Below are 9,274 nucleotides of genomic sequence, written 5' to 3'. Positions count from 1 at the left end.
AAAAGAAAGAATTGAGACCAGGTCATAGACAAAGGATTGAATTGTTAGAAGATCGTATATTGGATATTAAATACCGCCCATGAAAGGCTAAAGTAATAACTAATACCATTAGTCACAGATCGGAAGATAGCTTAAGCCTACATAAAGGTTGATCAGAAGGAAGAGGAAACTAATAAAATACATCAACTAAGTAAATCAGGAGTCTGATTATTGGACCCAAAATATTATAGAAATCGTGGTGGAGAACATTGTAGAATCACTCTTAGTAACAGAGGTACAAGAGATAGTACAACAACCATATTCTATAATGACTCTATGATAAAGCCAGTTAGAAGAATACCAGCCTCATAAGATGTCAATATGAAGGTCCCACCAAATTGTGTATGCGTCAGAGGTGTAAGTATTATAATAGAGCTTCAAGTTGTGGATGTGAATTATACATATATGGAAGGGAGGTGATGAAAGAGATAGAAGATGTGACAAGATTTTAAGGTATGTAAGGTAAAGGTTGAAAACATATGAGATACTCAAATACACAAGGTTGTGAATAATCCATACTTCAGATAGATGGCTAGAAGCGCTGGGATTCAGTATCCAGGAATGATAGCGGCATCGTCAGTGGCATATTTTCCAGCTTATGGTTTCTATGTATCGAGAAGTCTATTTAAAAGAGTAAAGAAGAGTTAGCGATGATGTGACGTCTCACTTGACGTTCCAGAATAACATAAGGAAATATAAGGTGCAAGCAAGTTGAAGGAAGGTTACGAGTAGTATAAATAGATATGGACAGGTCGCAAGCTAATGTATGGTAGAGCGACAAGATTTTAGAAAGACATGAGTAAGGATAAGGAAAGGCGAGTGAGAAGGTGACGAGAATGGATAAGTCCTCGAGATTAAGCCCATGAAAACAAGAGAGCTGATGGTTTATCTAAGTTATAGAAAGTTCATTATAGCCTGAATGAACTCAAAGAAGTCTAAGACTAATAGCATTTACAAGAGATGGAATTCTTCCCTAATAGTAGAATAAGGGTTTAATTGTGATATAATAAGGGTGTAATTGTAATTCTTCCCTAGAACTCGATTGAGTAATGATTTGAAAAATGGGGGGATTTCATGAATTGTACAGGATTGAAATACCCACATAAGGTGAATCACATTGGGAGGATATGAAATACGGTTATGGAAGTATGGTATCGCCCCTAGGTGGATCAGGAAAATCACTTCAAATGTTCCTCGATGCAACGTGAGCCCTAGTGATTACGCAAAAGGTTTCAAGTTATCAGTAGTAGATTGTAGATCAATTTTGAGGTGAATAAAGAATGGTTGGATAAATGTTACAAAGTATGAGATGCGATTAGCCCGTCATTCTTAAGATGAACAGTAATGAGGAAGCATTAAAGGACTTCGATTTATACATATGTGATAAGCAACGCGAGTAACCTAGAGTTTGGTAAACTAAAGTAAGAGTTATGGTATAGTATGCCCTACTTAGATGCAGTAAAGCCATAGACGCCCATGGGACATCTTATCATAATTCCATATATGTTCACAAAGTGAGGCCTAGAGATTGGCTAAAGGCTACAGGAAAAAGGAGAGAAGAGTCCCATAAGCCCACATACAAGGACAAAGTCATACAAACTGCATGATAAAAGGTATCAATAGTTACGAGATTGAAAGAATTCCTACCACAAGTCGTGGTGTGAGAAAGAGACCTAAAGGGGGAATGCTCTGGCCTTTGGATTTATTCACAGAACAGTTGCCTAAATGGCAAGGACAATATTAAAACCATTCGTAAGAGCTATCCAAAGGGGGTAATGATGTTAAACCTCAGAATATTACATCAACGTTACACCCTGTAGTATTGTACGTTGGATTTGTCGTAAGATAATTAACATTAATTCCAGGACAAGATTATTTTGAGGTTATAAGTATTATACTATTTACAACAAGTGATAAGTAAAGCCATGAAGGTCATAGGGTAAACGAGTGTAAGAAAATGAGTTTTGTCGATGTTTGACATTTTGAGATAAAGTACGGTCCAAGCTATAATCCACCGTAATTATGGACTAGTGCCATACAAGGTACGACATGACCATGATAGTAAGGTGTATAAAGTGTGTTAAAAGTGATTAGTATTTTAAGTAATTTGAGATAATTTTTAATTATGTGCGTAATCGATTAATTGTTGATTATTGGGAGATTAATGAGTTAACAAATCAATTGGAAAAATTGTAGATAAGCCTAAAGGCCCCCCAACGTGGCAGCAAGTCAATTAGGTGATAAGTGACTTTTTGGTTTGGATATTATGTGGCATTTTAGGGGATTTTTGGGCAAACATCATCCTTATCAAGTGTGCCCCACAATCCACAAGTTATAAGAAATTTTCCTAAATCATTAAGTGGGATGTTATGTTTTGCTAAGCTTCCTAAGTAACGAATGAGACTCGAATAATTCGTTTGAAACTTCACAATGCTATAGCAGCATGAATTGCAAATTCAAAGAGAGCCCGGTATAATCTTTCTCAAGAATATCAAACGGATTTTCCCTACTCCCATCCGCCGTTACGTGTTTTTCGCAAAAGATGTGTGTGAGAGGGATTATCAAGAGAATCAACTCAAGTAAGCTAAGGCTATCCCTTTTTTCCTTTTGGCATGATCAATATGATACAAACAAAACGAGCAAATGCTCAACTTTCATAAATGACTCTATTCGCAGAAGTGCTACGGGTGCCTATGTTCTTGATTCCCCATGTGAATTATTATTATATCTTCTGTTCATGGTTCTCAGAAAAATACGTATTTGATAAAGTTTATCCGAAAGGCATATTGATCTTGTGGCATTCCGAGAAATCTTATTAACGTATTTCTTATATATTTAATTCATTTATACATGTACATTGACCCATGACCAGATATACGCGTATATTATATGTATATGGGATATGGGAAGAGGTAACGGCGTCATATACGCACCACCGCCTGATCAGCTGGTATATATTGATGATTTTCCCACAATGGCTGAAATGACTTACATGTTGAGGAGTTTTATCCATGTTTCTCTCATGTCTTTTATTTATTGATTTTCATTCCTTACACACTCGGTACATTATTTGTGCTGACATCCCATTTACCTAGGGAGGCTGCATTTCATACCCCGCAGGTCCCGATAGACAGGTTGAGAGTCCTCCAAGTAGGGTATTAGCTCAGTGGAAGGTGTTGGTGCGCTCCATTTTCTCCAGAGTTGCTTATTTTGTCAGTATGATTTGGACATGTATTGATTAGTATGGCGGGGCCCTGTCCATACCTTTATGGTATTTATCTACTCTTAGAGGCTTGTAGACATATGTCACGTACATGAAAGATTGTATGGCCTTGTCGGCCTTTGTTCAGTATACGAGTGATCATTTTGGTCTTATAGGCCTGTATGTCATATGTATAAGCTTGTATTACATGTTGGGTCATCCAATGTGGAGTATTTATTCATGATTTATTCTGCTTATCTCACGACAGCCTCTCTGGCTCATGTACCTATGATAGTATGATACGAGAGATACATTATGTTGGTGCTCGATTGAGTAAGGTACCGGTGCCCGTTGCAGCACATCGGTTTGGGCCGTGACAGTTGTCATCCCTGTTAGGTATGTTCGGAAATTGAGATCTGCCTTATCAAAGTAAACCAAGTATTCTCACTTGCCTATATAACCAAATGATTATGATTCAAAAAGGTTCCTGTTATGTGTTATGATTTAAATATGTGCAACTCATGTCTCGATACCACTTCTGTTAATGTAATGCCCTAAATGTTGATATCAGTGTTCTTGATATATATCGTGATACTTTGTTAAGTTTTGGATGTGTTGTTACTGGTTGTTTTGGTTGTCCTCTGGCAGGTGGTTAGGCCAAATTGCAGAAGCGACACTGGCCAAATTTCTGAAAAATTGGGAGTTAGTCAAATTTTCGTGGAAGAAGAAATGAGTTATGTTAAGTGTTTGAGGATGGAATCTACTCCTTCTTCTAGGACAAATGATCCTAAGTGGGGGAAAATATAAGGCCCCGTAAAACTTTTCTAATGATTTAAGATTTTAAAGTGCGCCAAAGTTATTTGGGAATAACGTATTTGAGTATTAAAGGTGACCAATGTGATAGAGCCACATCATTTTGAATTGAGAATGTATGTTTAAGGTGGGTTGGAACAAACTAAGGAGTTTTTTGAATGGCAAGAACATGTGTTGAATAAGTTAGATACATTAAGTGGCACAAGACCTGACATCAAATGAATGGAACTCCCTCAATATAATGACATAGGGGGGTGATCGTCCTATCAAATTAAAGCTCATTAAATTTTGTTTCCAACGCATGAAACCGTTCATCATTTGGATATTTCTATAGAAAGTGATGGTCGTTTTACTGGACCTATGTCATATGCGTGCCCAGGTGCGCCACCGCACATATTTGGGAGTTTCTATCTTGTGTGCGCGGCCACTTGCCTAGGTGCGTGGTCGCACACATAGGAGCCCATTAAATAACCCCAAGGCCGAGTAGAGAGAGGGGTTAAGTCATTTCTTGAGCTAAAACCTGATATTTTAGAGAGAAGTGAGAGTGTTCTAGAGAGAGGAAGTAGATGAAGTGTTTTGTTCATCAAGATCTTGTTCAAGACTTGAAATCCAACAAGAAAATCTCACAAGATCTTCACTCAAGAGGTAAGATTCAAACCCCTATTCTTCAATTTCGAGTTTGGGTAAAATATGGATGATTAGGAGTATGATTCTTGGGTGTAAGAGTATTAATTATACATGTTTGTGCCAATAAGGTTTGTGGGAAGATTGTTGAGCTAAAATAAGTAAAGATTGTGTTGAGGAGTGAAGAAAATATTGTAAAAGAACTTTGTAGCCAAATTTGCACACCTAATGTTTGATAAAATGCTCAAATGAGCTGAAACCACAAATATCTTCCTAATTTGTGTTTAATTTTGTTATGTCTCAAAATAGACTGGGATTGCTAGAATTTCTGTAACGTTGTAGTAATTTAAGGAAAGCTCAAAGTGAGGTATGTTGGCTAAACTACTCTCTTAGAATTGAATTCCACGGCGTTCCCGTAAGTTTCATCTATGGTTGTCTCAAGTTCTCTATTCTATGTTCCGAGGTGTTCCCAATAAATTTTATTGTCCCGAATAAGCAAAGTGTCGAGAATTATGTATTCAAAACGTGTTCCGAATGTTCCTATCACATTATGTTATCCTTCGAGAATGTGTCCAAGAATGATATGTGCATTAAAATGTTATGACTTTGAGTCGTGTTTCAAATGAAATTTATGATGCCAACTTGTGTGAGAAAAACTCGATATGCTTAATTCTCTTAATTACTCATACGTGTACCTGAAGTCTTGATTGGAAATGCCTTGTTATTGATAATCTATAAAGATACTTGTAAGTGAAAGAAGTGAGTTGAATATATAAAGTGTGGACACTGTTCCAAGAATGAAAGTTATACTTGTGGCCAATGGTGCCAATGAAATAAAATGATGTGAGAAAGGTTATGAAACGAGCCTTGATTCAACTATTCTGAATTGACTTCGTAGGTAGATTTGACTAAAAGCTTATGTACTCAAGTCATTCCCAAATGTGTCTGTTTTAACTAATGCTATTTATGAGTATTTCCAATGTGTTTTGGACTCTTATATATTCAAGAGTTGAAATGGTGTATTGCCCTTTTTGGGGAAAAGTAATTCAAGAATAAATGGTGTGTTACTTGTTTATGATTTTAACTTGTGCTTCGATTGTCAATCATTTTACTCCATTTCTTGCAAAGAAATCTATTGTGTTTAAATTCTTCATTTTCAATGAACTTAAAGTTGTGATTTCCGGAATATTATATATGTTGATATTTATGATGACGATCCATAAAAGGATAGAAATGAAGGTGTGGAATATGAAATACGGCCATTGTGCCATCAATGAAGAATCACATGTATGGCCAAGAAAGCCAATGAGATAATGATGTTGTAAGAGGATGAAAATGCCAATAAGGCTATAAATGGTGTGAAAGGTTATGAGGTAAATCCATTTGTATTGTTGTTTCCTTTATATGCAAATCAAAAACAAATTGGGAATATTGATAGTCACCGAGGAAGGGTAGATTGAAATAACCTAACCCCGTAACTACACGTGCCGGTATAGGAGTGGATTGTGATCATTCCCCTTATTTGGGATGAGATTGATGTGATATAATTATTCCCCTTATTTGGGATGATATTGATGTCATAACATTATTCCCCTTAATTGAGATGAGATGATTGATAGAAAAGGATGATGTTGAGCCACACGACATTGTGGTGAGATGGCCTAGCCGATCTGGTCGTGATTGGACACCATGTCACACACATGGAGGTGATTGTGTAGGAAATTATAATTGAAATTGTGATTGTGGTTGATGTCTCTAATGAGATGGCCTAGCCGATCGGGTCATGATCGGACTCCGTGCTAAAAGTACGGTAGTATTAGTATTGAGAGTGATGGTGGTTGATGTCTCTAATGAGATTACCTAGCCGATCGGGTGGTGATTGGACTCCGTGCTAAAAGTACGGTGGTATTGTTATTGTGAATATTGTTATTGAGAACATTGGTATTGTGAATGGTGATATTCTGAACAGTGGTATATCGGTGCTAAATATCTCCCAACCAAAAATAATATAATCTTCGTATTTTGGAAATTATTATGTTTTAACTTGGAAATTTGATATCATTGATTGTTGATTGTTGTTTCCAGGGTTTTCCCTTTTATGTTGGCATTCTATTTTGAAAGAGGATAGTTATCTTTACATACTAGTACTATTCCATATGTACTAACGTCTCTTTTGCCGGGGGCGCTGCATCTTCGATGGATACAGATGGTTCATCAGCGAGCAGCATTGGCCCTCGTTAGGAGTCACTCTCTATTCAGCAAGTTTTGGTGAGCCTTACTCTATACCGGTCCTGATGTCATTTGAGTTGTACATTGTCCTTTAAGGTATAGCCGCGGCCTTGTTGCCGGCACTTCCATACTATTCTTCTGTTGTACTTAGAGACTCCGTAGACAGGTTGTGGGTTGTGTTTGATATGGAGAATTGAACTAGAAATGTTGGTATTTGGCAAACATGTTTTTCATTATATCTATAAACATGTAATAATTTGGAAATTATGAATGAAGCTGGTAATGGAAATGAAATAGGAGTTGCTAATGAAATCTTTTCTGTGCTTGATTAATGTAGTGCACCCCCTCTTTATTCATGGATGAGTTTGGTAGAAGGAAATCTAACAGGCTTGCTCGGCCGGGTGCACTCGGTTGAGCGCCGGTCACGCTCCCCGAGTTTGGGGTCTGACAGTCAACTCCCCGGTCAAACTTCCAAACTTAAATTTCCTATTTTTGCCATTTCAACCCAAATTTGACTACGGACCTTTGAATAAATATCCGGACTTACTCCTAAGTTTGAATTCACCTACGGAGCTATTAGAACCATCAATATTCCATTACAGTATCGTTTACACCTAATTCATCATTCCGTCAATTATTTCAACTTAAGCTTTAAATATCGGTACTAAGTGTTCCAATTCATTCTGAAATCTCCCCGACAAGTCACGTAATTATAATTGAACACAGAATAAGCTGTAAATGGGCATACGAGGCTGCAATACTCAAAACGACCTGTCAGATTGTTATAAACATCCCACGCCGCCTAGACACATTTAATGCAATCCGTACAGAGCCGTCACAACTCGAATAAAACTAAAGATGGAAAGAGAGACACATGTGAGAGCTACCCAAAAACTCTAACAGGCAAAAGTACATATCAGTACAATACTACGAATCCATTCCACAAGGGAGAAACAAAACATACGAACTAATCACAAAGGATCTTCATCCTAACATAACTCAATCACGACAGTTAGCCCAGTCCAAACATACCGACCCACACAAAAACACAAGGATCCCATTCTCAGCTCTGAATCACAAGTAGAATACACATCACACTAGCTCCAACCTTTCACCCTAAATTCGGTGGAACAAAATCACAACACGTAACTGACTCCCCATTCTTCTAGGGCACCTAAATCACAAGTTGTCGCCGAACCATCCAGAAACCACATCAAAACCTACAATGTTAAGTAAGAGAAGGTATATCTTAATCTCTTAGATCTTAATAGTTGATAATCTAAAATTACATACACGGTATACCACTATAGAATCTCTCAACAGATGCCAACACATAAACAGAATACAAGAATCAAGAAACACATCTATACATGAAGCAAGGTAGGATGAATCTTACCAATAGATGGAACCAGACCAAATAATACTGATGCGTCTCTATAACCAACCAAAACGATACATGTAACGACATCATCTAGTACACCACCCTCAGTCTAACGAGGAAAAATATAACAATGGGCCTAGCATCCCCCTCTAGGACGAACTCTACCCGCCTGACCACCAAATCTAGCTAGCGAAGCAGATATAGCAGTAACTAGAGTGGAGCCCATAGCCTGAACACTATGTTGTGGTACACCAGCATGATGTCTGGGACAATCCCTCGCCATGTGCCTAGTATCCCCACAATTAAAGCAACCTCTCCGCTATCATGGCTGTGGAAGCTATCCTAAATGGGTACTCCGAGAACCATTTATATCTATAGCACCACATCAAACCTGAAGTGCATATTGAATTGACTGACCTACAAAACCTCTTAGACTCCATGTCCTCCTTCTCTTGGTCCCGCATACCCTCAAATCTTCGAGCGATCTCCACAACCTATCAAGATCGGACTTACAAGAGAAATGCTCGTACCCGAAAAAATAGAAGAACAAGAAGAGATAGAAAAAATAAATATTCCAGACTTTTATGCAAATAAAAGGATTATTGGAATATCCACTATACTAAATGAGCTAGCAAACAACTACTTAAATCAGAATGCTATTTGGAGTTATTATTCAAGAGAGCAAACAATGATATATTCAAATTGCAGAGAAATAAGAGAAGCAAATATGGAAGAATTAAGACAATGGGTCTTGAGTCTTTTGAAGCCAGAACAACCTACAACCACAAGAGCTATAAGGACGAATTTTATTTCTCCAGAATTATTAACAAGATATTGCAAACTAATCAGTCACAAATATCCAGACCACATATGCTCGAAATGCAAAGGAGAAGATAACATTGTTCCAGACGTACAACTGGAATAATCGAGAAGAAGATTACTGAAGAGAAGATGACAAACTAGACGACAAAAGCTATGGCCGGCAG

Source organism: Nicotiana tomentosiformis, chromosome 8, assembly GCF_000390325.3.
Source record: "Nicotiana tomentosiformis chromosome 8, ASM39032v3, whole genome shotgun sequence".
Lineage (NCBI taxonomy): Eukaryota > Viridiplantae > Streptophyta > Magnoliopsida > Solanales > Solanaceae > Nicotiana > Nicotiana tomentosiformis.
This window is presented reverse-complemented; position numbering follows the sequence as displayed.